The 23,209-nt window shown below is 43.0% G+C and overlaps 1 protein-coding gene across 2 annotated transcripts in view; it reads right to left on the bottom strand.

Moving 5' to 3' along the window:
* Nucleotides 1–23,209, bottom strand: part of ARIH1 (ariadne RBR E3 ubiquitin protein ligase 1) — a 138,551-nt gene that overhangs the window by 97,591 nt on the left and 17,751 nt on the right. The window lies entirely within an intron of this gene.

Here is a 23,209-nt window from a genome sequence, read left to right as displayed (position 1 = left end):
AATCAAGGTGAAGTGGCTTGTTAACACCCCTGCAAGTCATAGGACAAAAAAATTGGGTTAGTGGGTTACAGACTGTTGTAATAAGCCATAAATCCAGTGTTGTTAAGACCATGATTTTTAGTATCTAGCAAAAATATGAATTTAAGCTGCCAGGCTTGTCTTTTGAAGGTGGTATGCAGGTTTCCTTTGAGGAGGAGGACTGAAATCAGAGGTTGAGCGACTGTATAAAAAATGGTCACCCACAGATTATAGTGTTTTTGTCTTTTAGCATTCTTCTGAGAGAGTTCATTCGAGATCGTAATGATTGTTTGATTTCACCCACAGTTATTGGAGCATTTAGTGCATTGTATGAGATACACAACATGTTGTAATATGCATGGGTAGGACCCAGGGATCTTAAAAAGTATGTTGTGGCAAGTATTGTTCATCACAGCAGTGGAAATATGTCTGCCGGCTTTGCATTTGTTATGGTAGGGTCTGGTATCACTTTGATTTGGTAGGTCCTAATCTACATGGAGCTTACTTCTGATGCTGAACTTGGCAAGGTTGGAAGAGAGTTTGAAGGCCAGAAGAGGGGTTTGGGAGAGATTTCTTTAAGGATGTGGTCCCCATCACATATGATCTGTAATTTAATGATATCCCACAGACCAGGATCAACCAACCACCAGGTGTCTGAAAGCATACCGTGGCTGTTACAGAAAGGACAAGACTCATTATCTTGTTACACTTCCCTTCTCAAATGATCAGCTCGGACCCTAGATACATAAACTCACAACAACCCAATCATGTTTCTTCAGGAAGCTCTGGATAACAGTTATCTTAACATCCCACAGATATTCTCTGTTTAGTGCAAGCAAAATCAAAGTGGGCTAAGATCCATTTCTCAGTGGATGGGAATGACAGGAAAAGCCCTTGAAGTACTGGGGTGATGCAAGTATTGAACAGACAGGAGATAATCACGTAATTATGTCCAATATAACCATAAATATTTCCTGTAGTAACTGAACTGAATACTAAAATAGATGCCTGTTATAGTGTGAGAGCTTGCCCTCAGAGCATCTGTGTCAACACTGGCATTGCGCTGCACGACAGAGTCAACACAGCCTTTGTAAAGGGAAATCATGCCTCATCAATCTATTACAATTCTTTGACGGAGTCAACAAGCCTGTGAACCAAGATGATTCAGTGGATACAGTGTACTTGGACTTCTAGAAAGCCTTTGACAAAGTCCTTTACCAAAGGCTCTTAAGCAAAGAAAGGAGTCACGGGATGAGAGGGAAGGTCCTCTCAGACCGGTAACTGGTTAAAAGCTAAGAAAGAAAGGGCAAGAATAAATGGTTAGTTTTCACAGTAGAGAAATAGTGGAGTCCCCCAAGAATTTGTGCTAGGACCAGTGCTGTTCAACACAGTCATAAATGATCTAGAAAAGGAGGTAGTGAGCTGCCAACTTTAGCACATCACAGAATTACTCAAGATAATTAAGGCCAAAGCATATCGCAAAGAGTTACAAGCTGGGTGACTAGGCAACAAAATGGCAGATAAAATTCAATGTTGATAAATGCAAAGTAATGAATGTTGGAAAAAACTGCAAATAGACTTACAAAATGATGGGATCTAAATTAGAAGTTACCATTCAAGATCTTGAAGCAATCATGTTTTCAGAGAACTACCCATCCACTCAGTGTGCAGCAGCAGTCAAAAAGCCAAGAGAACGTTAGGTACCATTAAGAAAGGGATAGATAAGATGACAGTAAAATATCATAATGCCACTATATAGATCCATGGTATGTCCTTACTTTGATTACTGCATAAAGTTTTGGTTACCCCATCTCAAAAAAGATATTAGAATTGAAGAAGGTGCAGAGAAAGACAACAAAAATGATTAGGGGTACAGAACAGCTTTCATATGAGAGATTAAAAAGCCTGTGACTGTTCAGCTTGGAAAAGAGACAACTAAGGGGGATATGAAGGTCTACAAAATCATGAATGGTGTGGAGAAAGTGAATAAGGAAATGTTATTTACCCCTTCATATAATTTAATTGAGTGACCCCGGTTCTTAATAGGCGGCATGTTTAAAACAAACACAAGGAAGTATTTCTTCACACAATACACAGTCAACCTATCAAACTAGTTGCCAGGGGATGTTGTGAAGGCCAAAAGTATATATACATACCTGCATTCAAAACACAATTAGATAAGTTCATGAAGAATAGGGCCACAAACAGCTATTAATGAAGATGGTCAGGGATGCAACCCCATGCTCTGTGTCCCTAAACCCTGGACTGCCAGGAACTGGAACTGGATGATGGGATGGATCACTCAATAAATTGCTCTGTTCTGTTCATTCCCTCTGAAGCATCTGTCACTGGTCATTGTCAGAAAACAGGATACTGGACTAGAGGGATCACTGATCTGACCGAGTATGGCCGTTATTATGTTCTCCTGGCAGCCCAGTGTGGAGCAGCTAATGTGTCCCTGCCTTAGTTTCCCCTTGTGGGCTATCAATAAATTCAGTGAGACTTGTATACTGCTACCGGTGCCTCTTTGGGGATGCAGTTTATTTAATCAAAGGCCAAATAGACATGAAATCAAGTCTTCACTCCCTGTATCCTAGCTTGGGGGTAGGTGAGTGAATCATAGGATATCAGGGTTGAAAGGGACCTCAGGAGGTCATCTAGTCCAATCCCCTGCTCAAAGCTGGACCAATTCCCAGCTAAATCATCCCAGCCAGGGCTTTCTCAAGCCTGACTTTAAAAACCTCTAAGAAAGGAGATTCCAGCAACTCCCTAGGTAATCCATTCCAGCACTTCACCACCCTCCTAGTGAAAAAGTTTTCCTAATATCCAACTTACTATCAGTCTGTCTTCTGCACGAGTCCTCTATCCAGGCTCTTCACTACTAATGCCCTCACAACCTGGGACCCTCTTCTGGAGTCAGGCCTCCTGCCATCACCTTGGGAAGGGTTCCTTTTGCAGACTCAGGGCCCTTGCAGAGGTCAAGCTGATGCAGCTCTTCTCTGGAGCAGCATGCAGTTCCCCAACGACCTGGGCCTCTTGCTACTGTCTGGCAAGATCCTGTTGTTGGCACTGGGCCTTCCTAGGGCTCTCTCACTTGTAGCCCTTTTGGAACCTGGTCTCTGCAGGAGCAGGTTTCATAGGTTCCTTTTTCTGATGAGCTAAGAGATCCCCTGAAAAGCTCCTTTTCCCAGGAGTATCCCCTCTGCATTCTGGGGCTGACTGAACCCTCGTAAGCCTTTATTAAGCCCAGGGGTTCCCTAAAGAGTTAACTTCCATACAGTCACCTGGGTGGATCTGGGTTGGCTCATTCCCCTTATCAGAGCCCATCATAGTAAGACTGGCCCTAATTCCCTTGAAAGGGCCACCCTCTGTGACACTGTCCTTTTGGTGTTTGAGTAGATTTTACCACTAGACTACCTAGGCCACAAGTTACAATTTCAAAATTTACAATCACCAAAACTTGTCCTGCCAAGCATATCAGACAAATGCCATATATGGTTTTCTCCAGCTAGTCATCCCAGCATCACCACACATTAAAATAAAACACATTGTTTAAATCAAAGACAGTTAGCTTTGCCTTGCACTCGAATTCTAAGCAAATCTCCAACAAGAAAACATGTAGCCTTTTTACAAATGTAATCTACGATATTTCCTGTTGCAGTGAATTTGTCAGAAGGATGAACAAGGAAGCAATGTTTTCCTATTTTTTTCCCCCTTGAGGTGCGAAGATGGTCTTAATTATCTTGAAGTACTGTCCTCCCTCTGCTACAGCACCCACCAGGCCCTTGGACCACTAAATTCACACTTCTGCGAGTTCCCACTAAGCACTTCAGATATCAACTTGGCACAGCAGCAGCAGATAGCTAGGCCCTTTTTGTAATAAATTGTGTAGCGCAGGAGGGAAAGCAGGAGGACAGTGTGGATACAGACGCATCAGGCATCTTAAGACCAGTGACTATGCTATTTTGAAGATCAGCAACAATTTTTAGTTAAATGCTTTGGATACAGATTGCACTTTGGTGAAAAATTTTTGTTTGACTTGACATTTTACAGTAAGTATTTTGAAAGACTGAAAGATGAATTAGTTTCATTTGTGGATTCTGCTCTTTTCCCAGCAAAGTGGCACTGCAGCTTTCTACAGCAAATCCTCTAAGTCAGGGTCCCCAAGACATCTTCAGCAATGTAACAATGAAGAAAAACTCTTTTCCTCTCTTCCTTCAATAGTGGAAGACTTTAGTGTCACTAAAGGGTATGCTACACCAGAATTATACCTGTGACAGTAATGTCACATTACAGGCCCAGTATGTTGCAATGTGTTTGCAGTCAGAAAAAAGTGGTTCACCTCTACAAACCTGCTGGGGTTCAGTTTCCCTTAGCTACTTCACTACCAAATTAATTAAATGTAGTCAAAGATTTACTAGCAGCACACCAAGCTCCTACCAGATCCAAAAAACTAGGTTCTGTTTTCCACAGCAAAAATTCAAGATTTAAAACTTAGCTAGTTGTTTTGTTGATACAGAAGGCAGGCCACAACATCTTTGCCCCTTTGTCCCTACTGTATTAGCAGAAGTAAAATCTTTGTCCATGAATTAAGCAATACAGCACCCTGGAAACCAGGGAGCAGAAAAGTTTTAAAGGCTTAATTTGGTAACAATCAACATGTTATTTTAGGCACAATTAACTGCAGATGTGAAAATCTTTGGCTTTAAGGATTGTGCTACTTTAAAAGGGACTACTAGCAGCCCAATATGAAGTTACCCCACCCCCCAAAAAAATCTGTGCAATTGATGCCTGAGACTATGTTTTTGAAGGAAGTTACTTTCATTGTGAAACCTGACTGTGCAATGCTTTAACACTGCTACTACTGTATGAACATATATTTACTTACTCTTATTGCTCTTTTATTCCCTATACAATGAATTGGAACTTTACAGGACAGTTAAACTGATGCATTTTAATAGACATCACCAGCATATCATCTTGCTTCCTTGTTCCCCTATTCGTTGAGTTACTTCTCTTGTGCACACGATAATAATCCTTTGTTTGTGCCACCAGAAACATTTGCTACAGGCAGGCTGTGATGATGCAAAGATAGGATTTAGTCTGAAGCAGTAGCAGGAAGAACTGGGTTATAAGGACATCTCCTGTTTACAAAAATACATTTTAATAACCAAATAAAGCAGCCAGAAACAGATGGCAAGCAAGGGAGAAACTAACTTGTGTTCCAATATTAGATTTATATTCAAACAATGTTTGAGAGGACAGCCAAAATAGATTTATCACACAAGACATGTTAACTGTACATGTTTAGAGCTAGAAAGAAGGTTGCCTACTGCTCACTAGAAGCTAGTCAAAAAGCTACTGATATCTTGATAGTAAGGGAAACCTAAAAAAGAGGAAAGCAGCCATTTTGTTGAAAGAAATTCTAGCAACACTTTAAAGACAAGCTTTGACAACTCTAGTAAAATATACATATAGTAAATCTGCCTATAGAGGAAGGGAAGAAAATCCAAACTGCTTCACAGAATTTGAAGGACTGTCACTACTTGTCTGAAGACTCAATCTGTTCTAAATGAGTATCTCTAACCTTCCTATTTCTGGTGTTTAGATACAGCAGAAGTAGAGAGCAAACATGAAAAGAAAAATGCAGGGAAGACACAGATGAGGATCCTATAAACTTTAGAATGCAGGTTTGATGGAGTTTTGGAGTACTTCTACTGGGAAGTGATGGGTGATTGAAGTACAAATGCCTTAATTTTGAGGGGTTGACTGTATTTATAGCTAAGCTACAATTCCACTTAGTGTTAGATTCAATTTCTTTTGGCTACCAAAAGAAACCTTCCCATATATTGTTGGCCAATTCCCATATGGGGGGCATGAAAGAGGAAAGTCCCTCTCCCCAAAGAGAAAAGTTAAAACCCTGTACATACATTAATATATGAATTGTGAACTAGTTTAGGAGAGATTATGAGAACATTAATTTAAAATGGGGCTTTTGAAAACAGCATTTGAGTGATATTTTGCAGTACTTGATTGGTCACTGCATTCAGTTTCAAGACAAGTTTTCTAGTTTAACTCTTTTAGATGATGATAAACAAAAACGCATTTGAAGAAATCAGCTTCTCACCAACCTGCTGTTCCAATCTGAGTGTTCAGTACACATAAAATAGCCTTTTAATAATAACTCATCTCGTGCTTAGCTCCCCAGCAAAACTCCTCCACTCCCTCAAGACAAGGGCATTGATAAATTCCTCATCTTGGATATTGCCATTATACAGCATTTATTTAAATGTGGCAGCTTCTGCATTTCGAAAATTTACATCAAAGGATTAAATTGACAGCAGGGAATAGAACCTACATGCCACTGTTAAGCCTTATTTGGACTCTACGTGGTCAAACCTTTCAAATACAACTTCTGATTGAACATGCTATCTATGTCTTGTGTCATACTACTTCATATTCATGAGTTGACCATGCAGAGACCCTCAAAAATGCTGACTCTGCCTGAACCTCTCTACAGCTCTTCAAATGGCTCAAGTATTTGAATGACAGGCTCAGGTACATTCCACTGGCATACACTCTAAGAAAGATGGTATTTAATTTCCTTACCAAGTAGCAGCCGGCTGGTTTCAAAGTAGGTGTTTGAACAAACAGAATGCAAAATTCTACCTGGCGATGACATCTTATATAAGCTGGTGTAAGACAGGACTGTAAGATAAGCAGTTTAAAAACTGGAAGTTAAGTGCTTGAAACAGCCCAGACATGTCAAACCTGCAGGAAAAAGAGCAGAAATCGGGCTTGTTTTTGGCTTAACTGGCTTCTTAGTTGCTTGTTGGCTAGTTTTTGGCTTGTAGCTCATTGCAGCTTGTTGCCTTTTTGGGGGGGGGGGGTGGATCGGCTCCAGGCAAGCAGGGATGGGGGGGGGAGAGTCAGGGGTGCACAGTGGGCCCACCACAATCCTAGACTGCACATGGGGGGGATCTAATCACAGTGTTGGGGTTCTTTGGGATTGACTTGTTTTGAAAAGGGATTAGCTTGATTTTTGTTTTATTGTGAAAGTCAGGGTGCTTATTTACCACGTGAAAGTTGGCAACTGCCAACCACATGTACAACCACCACAGACATCTTCCTTTAATAAAGCAGCATCAAGCTAGTGCTGCAGTCATCTCATGCTGCAAATATTTAAACAGTCAAAGGGGGTTTGCCAACATTGACATGCCAAGCATTTTTGAGCATGTGTAGAAAATCCTCTCTCTGCCAAGTCACTGATCTGTCTTATAAAACTAGTGTACAGGTCAGGTCAGCATTGTGTAGTGTTGATCTAGGTCCACATATTGATATGAAATGTTATACCTTGGGTATTTTAGCAACACCACTGCTAAAGGTAAACTCATTTATACGTAGCAACCTGTATAAAAACCTATCATATCCTCTCCATTATCTGAGCAATATAATAAAGCCTGTCCCCTCCACAGTCGTTTGTGCATATTCACGATCCAGTTTAAGGGTAGCTATCAAGCTTCTGGACCTCAAGCTACTCATGTCCAGGACTACCTCTGCGTTGCACACACTTCCATAGCTCTCTGGAATGGTCTAAATTAATGGGGTGGGGGAGTTAAACATGGGAGTCAGGACTCAGATGCAAATATCCAATATAAAAGTGCATCAATGCCAACAACAGCGGCTCAGAAAAACATCCCAACAAATCTCCAGTGTCCTACCTAAGTGAGTAGAGGGCTTTAAATCTCCGTCTTGATGGCAATGGCTCAAGTCCCATACTGCTACACAAAAGAAGGCAACTGATAGGACGCACTGAACATTATATACCTGTTTCTATTGTTCGTTTAGTAGCTGACTTGAAATCTACACTACCGCCTACTAAACAATAACCTAGTCATCTGTGCTATTTTAGCCTTCTTCTATCCTAACCGGCCCCGTCACTGAATTAGAGCTTAAACATTACATGCACTTGTTGTTCGGTATGTTTACACCTTCTTTTAGCCTGATTCATACTAACAGAACATTGCCAGAACAAGGCTCAATTTGTTTTACACTTCTATTGTGAGCACTCTAATTGTGAAAGAGGCCATTTACTCTTACAGGGGATTTCTATAGAAATCCCAGACAGGCATCTCTCAGTTTACCAAAGTTAAATATCTTGGGCCTTACAGGTGAGTAATTCCAGGACTCATGGCTTTGAAACATGTAAATGTTCAACAAACTCAGACTGAGTGTCCAGGGGGCTTCTTCAATAATTTAAATAACTGCCGCCTAATAATCCTCTGCCTAATCTTTGTCAAATCACTTCATCAGCAGTCATTTAGCTTATGCTGGCATCACTTATGTCACTCAGGGAGGTGAATAAAGCACCCCCAATCAACGTAAATTATGCCAGCATAAGCGTTCGTGTGCACAGCACTATATCCGTGGGAGAGCTCGTCCCACTAAGACAGCTTCTACTACTTGCCGAGATAGTTTTATGCAGATGGGAGAGCTCTCTCGTAAGCATAGAGCATCATCACCACACATGCAGCAGCAGTACTGTACATATAGACATGGCCTTTGTACCATCTTAATCTTCATTTTCCCTTCCCTCCTATCCTTTTGTCAGCTCTTCCTCAATCTCATCATCCCCTCCACAAGAGGCTCTGGCACCTACTGCCAATCCACCCTCACCCCTATATTCTCCTATTTTGCAATCCCCCTTTCCCCCCTTTGGTGTCATATCTCTCAAGCCAGCATTCCCTCCACCACCAGCCAACCCTTGCCAGCCAACAGCCCAGTATATTTCACCCCATAATCTGCAGCCTCACCTCCATTCTCACCCTTCCCCATTCTCAAATACCTGTTTCATCTAAAAAACCAATATCATTCACATTTTATTTTTGCTCCCCACATCTCCTTGCCCTCACTGAAGCCAGGATTTCCCCATCTTACGCTCCCTCTGCAGCTGCACTCTTCGTGGCTTCTCCTCCCCATAACCCATTATTACTGCCAGATATAGAGGGCATGCTTCTCTCCCACTTGTCATCTCTTCCCTATTCCAAGCAACACTGCATCAAACTACTCACCCTCTCTTCCCTCCCCCACAGCTGTCAACTACGCTCCTCTGACCTGACACCTGGCTCTGCCCTGTAGTCAGCCTGCCACCTTAATCCACATGGGCTCATCTTCCAGACTTCCAGTCTTATCCCTTAATTTCCCCCATCTTACCCACACTTCCTTAATTGACTTTCAAACCCCATCAACTCCCCCACTCACCAAAACAGTGAAGACAAGGCTGCATGGCTAAACACTGCCCCTGCATCTTTCTCCATATGAGTTTCCTCTCATCAACCGCTAAGTTATCTCATTTAACATTACCCCTCACACCAAATGCACCAGTTTCACTTTTCTGCCACCTCCCTCGCCTCTGCAGACTTGTCAAGTCCTCCCACTCCTCTCCCCTCCACTTGACTCTTTACCCTTCTCTTTCAGCACAAAGTCCACCCTATTAAAATAAACCCCAATCCTGGCTCAGTTCCAGATTCCAACCACTCAACTGCTATTGCATGACTCAGGGCTTGGCTACAATTCCAAATTAGAGTACATTAAATCAGCCCTAGGCACCCTAACTCCTGAGATGTCCACACTGGCACTGGTAGAGTGCCTGGACTCTGCAGCTGAAGCGCTCCTGGTAATCCACCTCCATGAAAAGCATAACACTTGCTGTGCCCCGGCTGAAATGCCCAGGTGTCAGTATGGACAACAAGTTGCATTACTATGCTGTAATGGATCTCCAGAAACGTCCCATAATCCCCTGAAGTCAAGTGGCTACTCTTGTCACTATTTTGAACTCTGCTACAGGCATGTGGATATCCCCTTTCAAAGCTCCATTTCTGGCAGCCAGCATGCTTATCTGCTCCAGGACAAAGCAAACCATTACTGTGGAATGCTGCCCTTGTGAATGAGAGAGAGAGAGAGAGAGGTGGGGAAGGGGGTCAGCTGCTGTCTGAACTTACAAGACAGTATGCTAACACTCTCTGCCCCCCAAAACACAGTCTCTCCCCCCACATACACACAACACACTTCCTGTCACACTCCACCATAATTTGAAAAGCATGCTGCAGCCACTTGCACACTGGGATAGCTACCATAATGCACTGCTCTTTGTGGCGCTGCAAGGGCTGCTAATGTGGCTCCGCTAGTGCATTTTCAGCAGATAGTGTAAACACACGGCAGCATTTTCCCTGCTGCGGTCTCCAAAGGCTGGCTTAACTCCCAGTGCTCTACATCTGCAAGTGTAGCCAAGCCCTCAGTCCTCAGTGACCACATGGACTTCCTCCATCACAAATTTGTTCTCTTCTGTAGTTCTGCCTTTTTAGCATCAAACAGCATGATTTCACCACCCTCAAAGACCCTCAACTGGGTTTCCATAATATTATTCTCTTCTCCTGCTTCTGCTTTTGAATGCTCAGTTATTCAGTGTCTTCTGGCTGGTCCTCTTCATCTCTCCTATTGCCCCCTAGGCAACACAGAGCTGTACTAGTAGTACCTCCTCCTCTTAGTCTACACCATCTCTGGGTGGTTTCAGCTGCTATTGTTTTCATGTTTTGTTACATGTTTCATGTATTGTTACATGTTTTCAGCTATTATTGCTGTACTGATTACTTGTAAATGTTTCTACACTCCCGGACTCCTCTTCACCCATTCTGCCTCTGTGATAAATGAAAGGGGTGGGGAGGGAAAGAGCTCCCTTTTATGGACACCCAGCAAGCCAGTAGCTATAAAATCCCTCTTAGTTGCTGTTCTCTAATTGCTCTACCTGTAAAGGGCTAAAAGTAGTGAGTGGGCACCTGGCCAAGAGAGCCAATGGGACTACTAGAACTTTTTAAAATTGAAACAAGACTCCCTTTTTGTCTGTCTGTTGTTCTCAGGGAGAAGCAGACAGGGCAGAGTTATGCTGTAAGAAGCTCGGGGCCAGGTATGAAAATTCATTGGTATTATACCTAGAAACTACTCATTTGAAACCCCAGATAAGTAAGTAGATCAGGAAATGTCTAGGAAGATGCAATCAGGTTTCTCTCTATTTCTTTATGGCTTGTGGACTCCTCTGTGCTAACCCCAAATGCTTTTGTTTCACCTGTAACCTTTAAGCTGGACATCAAGAACATTATTCTTGATGCATAATCCTTGTGTTTTTTTTTAAAGCTAGCAATAGTCTGAGTTTCCAGATATATTTTCTTTTTGTTTTTAATAAAATTTACCCATTTTAAGAACAGGATTGGATTTTTGTGTCCTAAGAGGTTTGTACATATGTTGTTTAATTAGCTGGTGGCAACAGCTGATTTCCTTTATTTTTCTTTTCAGCTCTTCAGGGGGCGGGGTGGATGAAAAGGGCTTAAGGGTACCCCACAGGAAGGAATTCCCAAGTGTGCCCTCTGGTCTCTCAAAGGGGTTTTGCACTTGGGTGGTGGCAGCATCTACCTATCCAAGGTCAGAGAAAAGCTGTAACCCTGGAAGTTTAATATAAGCCTGGAATGGCCAGTATTAATTTTTCAGAGTCCTTGCGGGCTCCCACTTTCTGCACTCAAAGTGCCAGAGTGGGGAATCAGACGTGACAGCCTCTGACACTCTTTCCAAAACATGTCTCTGCCAGTTTAAACTAACATGCAGTGACCCCAATTTTTTGCCACTGAATACCATCAGTCACTCAGGCTTCTGACCTGCACAAAACTCCTCCCTCTCTAGCACAACCCCTCAAGCCACAACCAAATCCTTCCTAACCAAGATGCAGCCTTTCTATCCCTAAAGCTGAAGCTTGTTCACATCCTATTTCCCATCTGGTTTCTTCTAAGCTCTGCCTTACTGACCTTCGATTGCAATTTTACTTTTCCAGTCCACATAAAATGCAGTTATTAAGATCAAACACCTTGTCTCCTTTTTCGACCATGTCACCCCTTTTGAATCCCTCCGTTGGTTCCTTCTCTTTCCTCCCCAGTTCAGGTTTGAACTTAACACTTGCAAAGCCCTGCTGAACTCTGGGCTCGTCTACACAGCAAGTTACTCTGCAGCAAAACAAGGTGTGACTCTATAGCACACAAGCTTGCCACCTAGTAATGTCTCTACACTTAAAAGCAAGCCAAGCCACTCTTTGGGACTTTCAGTGCGCCATAGCAGTGTCCACGCAGCAAGTTACTGAACAGCAAGCTGGGGCACTGTAGACAAGCCTTCTAACCTGCCGCGTGTTCTACTTTTCAACCCTGCTAATTAGGTCAGTTTCATATGTCTGCTTTGTCACTTTCAAAATATTTCCACGCATTCTGGCATGCCACTCCTAAGCTTGGAATTGGCCTTCCAGAACTCATCAGTTCATCATCACTGTCCTCCAAGTTCCACCTAAAGGCCCAGACTGCTGCAGTGCCTACTGAAAAAAGGCTGGCTGGCAATGGCGCATCAGGGCAGTGATTTAGAATTCAGTTCAATATTTCTACAAATGATATATATAGTTATGGCACAAAAAGATAGCCAGTCACTAATGTAGCCTAATAATGGACAGAAAGAGACTAATCAACTGCTTTATATTTTGTTGTTTGAGTGCTCTCTGGAAAGCTGCTAGGTCAGGGGTCGGCAACCTTTCAGAAGTGGTGTGCCAAGTTTTCATTTATTCACTCTAATTTAAGGTTTCAGGTGCCAGTCATACGTTTTAATGTTTTTAGAAAGTCTCTTTCTGTGTCTGTAATATATAACTAAACTACTGTTGTATGTAAAGTAAATAAGGTTTTTAAAATGTTTAAGAAGGTTCATTTAAAATTAAATTAAAATGCAGAGCCCCCCAGACTGGTGGCCAGGACCCGGGCAGTGTGAGTGCCACTAAAAATCAGCTTGTGTGCAGAACCATAGGTTGCCTACCCCTGTTCTAGGTTAACCATTAATAGGCACAAAAGGTTACTTTGCTTCATCAAGCTCTTAAAACACTGAATACACAAATGACAATACCAGTATGAATTCCCAAGTGAGGAATGTTAACTTCAGCCTCTGCACTAGTAACATTTCTCAACTAGAAATCAACTTGATTTGTCAAGCTCCTCAAGCAGTCTCAGATGATTGCATAAGCTCTGCTACTGCATCATGACAATTAAAAACTGCATATGGATTGCAGGCAATCAAGGCATTAAAAAAGGTCAGATTTTGAAATCTGCTTTTATACAATAAGGATCAATGGTTTCAGAATAGGGACAGATTTTCAACAGAAATTTTTACAGATCTGCAATCAGGAATATTTTGACTATTAGCATTTCATTGTGGTACATCTTAGTATATAAAGCTAAGCCTTTAAAAAACACCAGAAGAAAGTCCCACAAATTTATAGGCACTTTCAAATAAACAGTGACCAATGCCATTGGATACCTTTCAAGAAACAGAAAACAAAGCATCACCGAATCTTGGTCCCTTGGCAAACAGTTCTTCAGTTTAACCCAGGGTTCTCAAACTGGAGGTCATGAATCCCTCAAGAGGTTGCAAGATGGTTACACGCAGATCACTGAGTAGTCAGCTCCTTAGGGACAGCCCCAAGCCCCCCATTAAATTAAATTACCCCCCTTTTTTTATTTTATAAGGGGGGGGTCACACAGAGGCTTGCTATATGAATGGGGTCACCAATACAAAGTTTGAAAACCATTGGTTTAACCCTTTACAGATTTCTGAAATGTTATCCACAGGGCTGTAAGACAGGCTGCCATTACAGCAGAATATAACCCAGCAGCATCTTAGTATATTCATTACAGAAAAAGAACAAACAATTTTTACCCTAAGGCTGTAACACTCCACACAAGGGTTAATGTACTACAGTGAGCCACTTAGATAAGATGCCTCTGAAACAGGGGTGGGCAAACTTTTTGGCCCAAAGGCCTCACTGGGGTTGCACAACTGTATGGAGGGCTGGGTAGGGAAGGCTGGGCCTCCCCAAACAGCATGCCCCCTACCCCCTATCCGCCCCCTTCCTGCCCCCCTCAGTACCCACAACCCATCCAACCCACCCCTAACTGCCCCCCAGGATCCCACCCCCTTATCCAACCTCCCCCCCTCCCCAAGCCAGCTGCGCTCCCCAGCAGGAGGGGCGGGCCAGAGTGCGGCCCACTCGCCTGCAGGGGAGAGGGGACAGCGGCAGAGGAGCCCAGGACTAGGTTCCCCAGCCAGGAGCCGAGCAGGACGGTCCCATGCACTGTAGTTTGCCCCCATCTGCTCTGGAAGCTCTATACTATACCCGACTTTGGGACCCCAGAGAGTTTTGCAATCCTGAGGTGCAGAGGGCCCTTAGTTTCATCCAGGTATAATTTTAGTTTCTAGCAAATGCTACTGTTGCCCCTTAGACCCAAGCATTTAACCAATATTTGGAGCCTTGCAGGTTAGTTTCTTTTAGGATGGGAATTCAATATGTAAGTGATAAAGAATGTGTGTACACCAAGTCCTGTTTCCCTGCATGCAGTAGAAAGAGCAGGCAGTTGCCTTGCTCAGAAATACCCAAGGATGTTGTCAACTTCAGCGATCTCTGTTCCCAAGAAGCTTTGTTTCCTCTCATGATCAAAAACTCACCTGCTTCTACAGGCTCTCCTCTGGCTTTCTCCTTCTAACACACACAGCCTGGAAAGCCAACATCAAAACCCATGTTTACAATCAGGGAAATCCTCTCAGTCCACAGAACTTAGCTCTGACCAGTCTTGTGCTTGGGGCAGTCCCTCAATTGTATTTAACAGACACAGATATAAAAAGAACAGGAGGTAGTTAATTGCTCCTTCCAGTGAGCCTGGAGGAATGCTTGACACACCATTGACTTCTCCCATGCAATCTTTTCATAGATGTTCGTGTTTCTATGGCTGGTCCACAGTTGAGTTTGACAGCTTCTTCTCCCCCAGGAGATCCAATACCTTTTGTCTACTCCAGGCCAGCATGCATCCAGTACACACGGAGCCAGTGTTGCCAGTGGCACACAACAAGGAAGATCTGCTAGGTGTGCTCAGCCACCTGGGCAATCAGGAAAAGGCATTTCAAAAATATGCAGGGTATTTTTAAGAGGGGGTGGCTTCCGGTCTTCGTGGCACCTAGACACTGTAGGTCACAGTTGCTACCAGAGCGGTCACTGTTGCAGGGAATAGGGTAATGCGAATAACTGCTGGAGGATTGTTGAGTCAACACAAGTCATGCAGTGTCTGCCCTCGCACAGCATGGACATCAGTAGGTTGAGCATGTCTTTACATCATTCAGGGAGGTGGTTTTACTTTGTCCCTGTAGCTCGGCGCTTACATTTGCACTCAAAATATGTTTCTAACTGACACATGCACAAACAGGTCAATGCAAGAACCTCTGTCAGCCTAACTTTTTAGGGTAGCCTAGGCCTAGGTCTGTGATTATCTTTGAATCAAAGAGGCGTCAGATGGCAGCCATTAATACCTTTCAACACTTACTTTGGTCTGTTAATGGTCTTTTAGAACAACTTCCTCATGTTGGAAGACCAGGAATGATGATTGGCAGCCCTTTCAATTTCCACATCTTGTCAAGCCAGTATAATAGCCATAGCTATTAAAGCATTAAAGCAGGGATAAGCAACTTTTGGCACATGCAAGCTGATTTTCAGCGGCACTCACACGGCCCGGATCCTGGCCACCAGTCTGGAGGGCTCTGCATTTTAATTTAATTTTAAATGACGTTTCTTAAACATTTTATAAACCTTATTTACTTTACATACAACAATAGTTTAGTTATATATTACAGACTTCTAGAAGATCTTCTAAAAATGTTAAAATGTATTACTGGCATGTGAAACCTTAAATTAGAGTGAATAAACGAAGACTCTGCACACCACTTCTGAAAGGCTGCCGACCCCTGCATTAAAGCATAGAGTTAGATGAAAAACATATTCCATTGGCTCAGAGATTTACAAGGACAGTGGAAGACTATATTTGCCTTAAAAAGGAATGATGTAGCTAAGGAACTTTGTCACGTGTAACCACGCCTCTTATACAAAGAGCTATGGGTATGTCTACACTTAACACACTACAGCAGCACCAGTGCGCCACTGCAGCTGTGGCACTCCAGGACTGACACTCTCTAGTCTACAGCAACGAAAGGGGATTAACTGCAGTGACAGGAGAACCATCTCCTGAGAGGTGGTAGGTAAGTCAACTGAAGAATTATTCCATTGACCTAGCACTGTCTATACTGAGGTTAGTTTGAAAGGTGAAAATCCACACCCCTTATAGATATATCTATCTATGTCAATGTTTTAAGTTCTCAGTGTACAGCAACTGGTGCAGCACAGACCTACACCCTGGAAAATAGTGAGCTTGTTCCTTGTGTGGGATTTCTAGGATGCTAGGGAAGGCCGTGGTGGTCTGATTGTCTTAGCTTTGCACCAGCAGATCTCATTTTTCCCCATGTAAGGTAATGTGTACATGGAATTTGTGAAAAAGGTGCCAATTCTTAGTTGTACTGCAGTTTTGCCTAGTGGCCCCAGTTAAGACGGGGGCTGAATACTGCTAAACACTGTACACAAAATGAGTCAGGTCCTGCCCCAAAGAGCTTATATTCTAAATAGTGCAGGGAAAGTATTCTCGCCCCCATCTGTAAAATGGGGACAAACAGAGTAAGTTATGGTCTGTGCTTGCACAGGTACTCTGTTACAGCTGGGAACTGAAAGCAGACACCAAATCCTAGTCCAGTGTCTTAATCACAAATGTCAAGCTGCACGTATTATCACTGCATGTTAATGGAAAGGACAGGGGTCATCAGTGTTACATCATGGAGTGAGATAGCCAGTATGGTGTCATCATAGGGAATGGCACTCTGGTTGTGTTTTAATGGAGTATTTTGAATGTATGGGTTTTATCTACAAAAGGAAGTGGACCACATCCTAAAATAATTTTTCAATGGTAGACTGTAAAAGTTCACATTAACTCAGCTGGAACAGGGAGGTAGGGCAAAGCTCTAACCAAAATGATGTTCAAAATTGCTTTCCAAAACTCATTTAAAAGCAGTTCCCACTCCACTGCTACCAGCCAGCCCAGGCTGCTGGAAGTGAAAACTGTAAAAGCTGGTTGATTTTCCCAGTGTAAGCGGGCTCTGAATCCTCTTCACCATTAATTAAGCCTCAAGTCCCTATGAGGATGGACAACCCCAGGTCCTGCAAAAAGTGTAACTAAACCTTCATTAACTGCAAGTGATTGGGATTTTGTCCAAAAATACCATTACTTTGCTTCCAAAAAAGTGTAATGCTTGAGTCACAGGGAGTTAGCAGCAGAACCAGGATTCAAATCCATAGGTCCTGACTCCCATGCCTCTGTACTAGCCACAGGACAACCTGCTTCTCTATTCCTGTTTTTCTTGTTCTGAAGGCAATCTGTGGTGTGACCTGGAATTCCAGTGGGGAGGGAAGCCTGCCTATTTGGATATCACGATCAGCTGGGAGCCTCATGTTCCACAGGAGATGATGCAACAGTACATTGATGTCAACAACTCTCAGCCAGTTGCTGCTAGTAGTCCCATCACAATTTGGCTCGAAAAAGCAGCATCCTGGAGAAGTCAATGTAACATTATTCAGTAATTGGGAAGGAGGATGGAACCATGTGGGATCACACAGTGAAAAAAAGTGACAGAGAGAATAAAGTCTCCTTGCATTTGCCTGGAGACTATTTTTGTTTATGTTCCAAAGCCCTTAGAGTCTGCTCCTTCACCTATGATACCGACAGCACTGAAGACGCCCACTTCTGAGGGATACAACCGGGATCTCAGGGGAGAAGGTGCATAGGGATCAGGTTCCAAACAGTGCCCCTGTGTATCCATAATTAGGGATAGGAGGCAGGTTAATGTCAGGACACAGCACTAGTGCCTGGAGGTATGGGATATGCAGCAGCTCAATGCACCATCTGACTTCCAAGAAATCCACTCAGCACTAGAATGTATTCCCTTTTACTAGCCAACCCATTAGCAAGTTTGGGGGCATAGCCACGCTGTTTGGAGAGATGCCCCATTGTAATCTCTTCAACTCTGGGGCCACTAGGACAGATATTATCCCCTCCTGTCCTTTATCACAGTTAATTTATGTACCAGAGAAACTGGAGACAGGGCATCTGTTAGGTCAGATATCCATCAGGTTGACACTGAATGGAACACACATTCACCAGCGCAGAGTAGAGCAGAAGAATGACTTCTTGTGTCTTGCTCACAACACATCTGTTAATGCATCCCAGAATCATGCTTGCTATTTTTGCAACAGCATCACACTGTTGACTCATATTTAGCTTGTGGTCCACTATACCTCCTAGATCCCTTTCTGATGTACTCCTTCCTAGACAGTCTCTTCCCATTCTGTATGTGTGAAACTGATTGTTCTTTCCTAAGTGGAGCACTTTGCATTTGTCTTTATTAAACTTCATTTTGTTTACCTCAGACCATTTCTCCAATTTGTCCAGATCATTTTGAATTTTGACCCTGTCCTCCAAAGCAGTTGCAATCCCTCCCAGTTTGGTATCATCTGCAAACTTAATATGTGTACTTTCTATACCAATATCTAAGTGGCTGATGAAGATATTGAACAGAGCCAGCCCCACATCAGACCCCTGGAGAATCCCACTTGTTATACCTTTCCAGCAGGATTGGGAACCATTAATAACTACTCTGAGTACGGTTATCCAGCCAGTTACGCATCCACCTTACAGTAGCCCCATCTAAGTTGTATTTGCCTAGTTTATTGATAAGAATATCATGCGAGACCGTATCAAATGTCTTACTAAAGTCTAGGTACACGATATCCACCGCTTCTCCCTTATCCACAAGATTCATTATCCTATCAAAGAAATCTATCAGATTGATTTGACATGATTTATTCTTTACAAATCCATGCTAGCTATTCCCTGTCACCTTACCACCTTCCAAGTGTTTGCAGATGATTTCTTTAATTACTTGCTCCATTATCTTCCCTAGCACAGAAGGGAACTAACTGGTCTGTAGTTTCCTGGGTTGTTTTTATTTCCCTTTTTATAGCTGACCACTATATTTGCCCTTTTCCAATCTTCTGGAATCTCTCCCGTCTCCCATGATTTTCCAAATACAATAGGTAGAGGCTCAGATACCTCCTCTATTAGGCCTTGGCGACGTGCAGGCATCTAACTTTTTTAAGTGATTTTTAACTTGTTCTTTTTTTATTTTATCTTCCAAACCTACCCCCTTCCCATTAGCATTCACTATGTTAGGCATTCCTTTAGAGTTCTTGGTGAAGACCAAAACAAAGAAGTCATTGAGCATCTCTGCCATTTCCAAGTTTCCTGTTACTGTTTCTCCCTCCTCACTGAGCAGTGGGCCTACCCTGTCCCTGGTCTTCTTCCTCTTGCTTCTAACGTATTGATAAAAAGTCTTCTTGTTTTCCTTCATTCCTGTAGCTAGTTTGAGCTCATTTTGTGCCTTTGCCTTTCTAATTTTGCCCTTGCTTTCCTGTGATGTTTGCCTATATTCATCCTTTGTAATTTGTCCTAGTTTCCATTTTTTATACAAGTCCTTTTTATTTTTTAGATCATGCAAGATCTCATGGTTAAGCCAAGCTGGTCTTTTGCCACATTTTCTATATTTCCTACCCAGCAGAATAGCTTGTGAGTTGATACAGAGAAAAAAAATGGATGCTTTCAATTACATTAAAAAATTCAGCAGCCTCACTAGAAGCTGATGCTGCATCACTGACCACTAAGTTAAATGAAGGAGAACTGCATGGGACAAAAAAAGCTCAAAGGGTTTAACTCTCAGATCCATGTCTGCACTCCTCTGTTCTTTCCTCTTATGTTGGCACCATTATCATAGCCCTGACCTTTCACGTCAGCTATCGCAATCCCTGTATCTTCCAGCTTTTTAAGAAGCACACTTATCATACCAGCTCCTGTAGTATCATCAATGCCAATAAATTCTAGAAAATGCTCTGACAGTCACCATTGCAGGGACATTTTCACTAGGTTCTCTTATTGTTACAAAACACACCATTAAAGACATTTGTTCCATATGGCTGATGTCAGGTGTGCAGTCCAGAATAACATAGTAATAGGTTGCTGATTTCAGATCTGCCACAATCTTCCGTTTGACTCTTGTTGCCAGTAACTATGATCTCATTTTGAATTGCTTTTACAAGGTAGTGGTATGTGTACATTTCTTGGGTGGTGACTCTTATAGACTCTGGTACTGGAAGGGACCGCAAGAGGTCATCGAGTCCAGTCTTCTGCCCTCATAGCAGGACCAAATACTGTCTAGACCATCCCTGATAGACATTTATCTAACCTACTCTTAAATATCTCCAGAGATGGAGATTCCACAACCTCCCTAGGCAACTTATTCCAGTGTTTAACTACCCTGACAGTTAGGAACTTTTTCCTGATGTCCAACCCAAATCTCCCTTGCTGCTTGTTCTATCATTAGAGGCTAAGGTGAAAAAGTTTTCTCCCTCCTCCCGATGACACCCTTTTAGATACCTGAAAACTGCTATCATGTCCCCTCTCAGTCTTCTCTTTTCCAAACTAAATAAACCTAATTCTTTCAGCCTTCCTTCATAGGTCATGTTCTCTTCTTAGATGCTCCTGGAATACAGCACCAAACTCAGCCATCAGCTCCACAATTTTAAGGAAGTTTCCATTGTTTGGCACATACTGTCAATCTGAAGTGCCACACAGTGCTAGGTTGTGGGTAGCAAGCACTCTCACAAGGGCAATGAGCCTTTTCAGAACATTTTGCCAGTAGAGACTCTGATGCAATCTTCTCTTGATGCTGATCATCTATGGTCTCCTCTCAAGCTCCTTCCACCTATGGAATGCTCTCTGATGATTTGCTGCCTTCTCATGGCATGCCAGATTTCTAGCCAGATTTTTTCCAGTCCTTTGTTTCTGTAGAACCCAATGTGGCTGGAACATTAGACTGGAAGAGTTTGCAACAAAAACAGTATGCAGCATTCTGAGTTTTTCAATACATAAGCCATGGCCTCTCCACTTTGTCACCATTGGGGATTTCACGCCAGTAAAGTGTTGGATGGAAACTTCTGTTTTCACTGTCTTTGGGGAACATGAAGTTTTTCACTTGCTGTGGCCCATGCAGTACAAGGAAGTCTCTCAGGCTACTGCTCAAGAGGATCCACAGTCCTGGATCATCTGCACTTAAGGAACTAAACTCAGCAGCTGCTGTTTCTTGCACCTCCACTACACTCTTCTCTGATCTACACTTTTCTTCAGGAATGTGCATGGTTACATCCATTTGAGATGGAGATATAGATGCTGCAGTAGCTGCCAGGTCACCTGTACTCTGACTAACTGGAAGATCAGGCATCTTCTCACCACTCACATCCTCACTGGGGCCGGAAGGCTCACTGTGAACATTTATGTCTTATGTATCTCAGGAGAGCTCCTTCCTGCTTAGATAGAAAGGCTTCCTTTGCTTTCTTTCTTTTTCTGAATGCTGCCCCAGAGGAGCGTTTTCTTCTTTCACTCATGACTGCTGTTCTGTGCCAGCTATAGCGGCTCTCAACACTCAGTTGAAGGGGACAAATAAGCAGGCTGGTAGCAGGGCCTGAGTGAGGGAAGATATCAGTGTCTTAAGGGCCTACCTGGCTCCTACACTGCCTGTTCTCAAGTGGGTTCAGGGAAACAGCAGGAAACAGGAAGCTCCCTGAGAAGCTGGTGTTAATCAGTCCAGGCTCCCAGGGGTAACAGAGAGGTATGCGAGAGGCTCCTCCTCCTCTCTCCCTGCAGCTCCTGCTGCTTTCCGTTATTCCCCCTAACCTTTTCACCTGCCTGCCTATTATGTCTCTTGGGCCCTTCTTCCTTCAGCACAGCACTCCACCATCTCTGTGAATCTAGAGAATACATATGCACCAGCAGCAGACAATTTTCTACACTCTGGGTCCTAGTGGCGCCCCCCTATAGTCTAGCACCTGAGGCGGCCGCCTCAGTTCCCCTCATGGCAAGGCCACCCCTTACCAAGGAGCACTCTCCTGCCAACAAAGTCAACAAAATTCTCCTGCTGGGGCGCTTTTCATCTGGAAAACTTTTGTCATTCGGCAGGGTGCGTTTTTAACACCCCTGAACAACAAAAGTTTTGCTGACAAAGTTCCAATGTAGACATAGCCTCAGAGAGCTGTGGATCTGGCAGTTTCATTCACATAAGAAGTAACGTTTCTCTGCTAGACTACTTTTTTTTGGAGGGGAAGAACAGGGAAAAAATGGCAGAGGACTAAATCTGACAATAGCTTGTGAAGCTATTTTACCTACTATTGTTTGCAACTAACACTAAGATTCCTATAAAAGAAAGATTAGGAAAAGAGATTTTTTTCCCTGTTTACTTTGTGCGTTTGACAATTTGCACATTCAATTTTACCACTTCCTCATAGTCAGTATTATCCTGATTGTGAGAGTTTCACACAACAAAAGGCAAGGCCTTTAAAAACTGCAAACTACTGAAGCTATTGAGATTGGCAGGGGAAATCTTCTAAACTTGAGTTTATTGACAGTGTCGCATAACTGTTTATTACAATGCTCCTCTGGATCATTACTTGTTTGTTTGCTAGCACTGTATAGCACAGTGTTCTAACTTAGCTCTGACACTAGGCCATGTAGTTTATCATTTGAATTTATGAAGAACTCCAACTGCTTGCATTTTTATCTGGCTGAGATGCCAGCATTTTCCAGCTGGGACCACTTACTCTGAGGTCTCTAGTCTATGTGGCACTCAACCATATGAGCTTGGAAATGGCTTGGTTGCCTAATTCTGTCATAGCTACATTTCAAGAGACTGACATTGTTTGCCCATGTCTGATGGCAATGCTGCTGTCTCTGTCAGTCAAGGTTTCCAAGAATTTTTGGAAGAGAAAAAGGAGCAGGCCGCATGTTGTCCTGCCCACTGAACTACTTTGATTACTTCCACTCAGTAACAGCAGGATTTTTTGTACTTTGAGTAAAGGAAAAATGTTGCTATGCTATCATCAACACACTTTTAATGGGATTAAAGATGCCATATTCCAGACTGCACAGTCTACCTGCTCCCTGGACACTGTCTGGTCAAATCAGTCACTAGGCACTGAATGAATATCAGGCCCTCCTTTCACAGAATTACTATTACCACCTCCTCCATTTTACTAGACACTAACATTGTGGCTAGCCTGAATGAAAAGCCCATTACTGGAGAGGGACAAACC

Source organism: Gopherus evgoodei, chromosome 10 (genome assembly GCF_007399415.2).
Source record: "Gopherus evgoodei ecotype Sinaloan lineage chromosome 10, rGopEvg1_v1.p, whole genome shotgun sequence".
Lineage (NCBI taxonomy): Eukaryota > Metazoa > Chordata > Testudines > Testudinidae > Gopherus > Gopherus evgoodei.
Note: the sequence above shows the minus strand (reverse complement) of the source record. Positions and strands in the feature narration are given on the sequence as shown.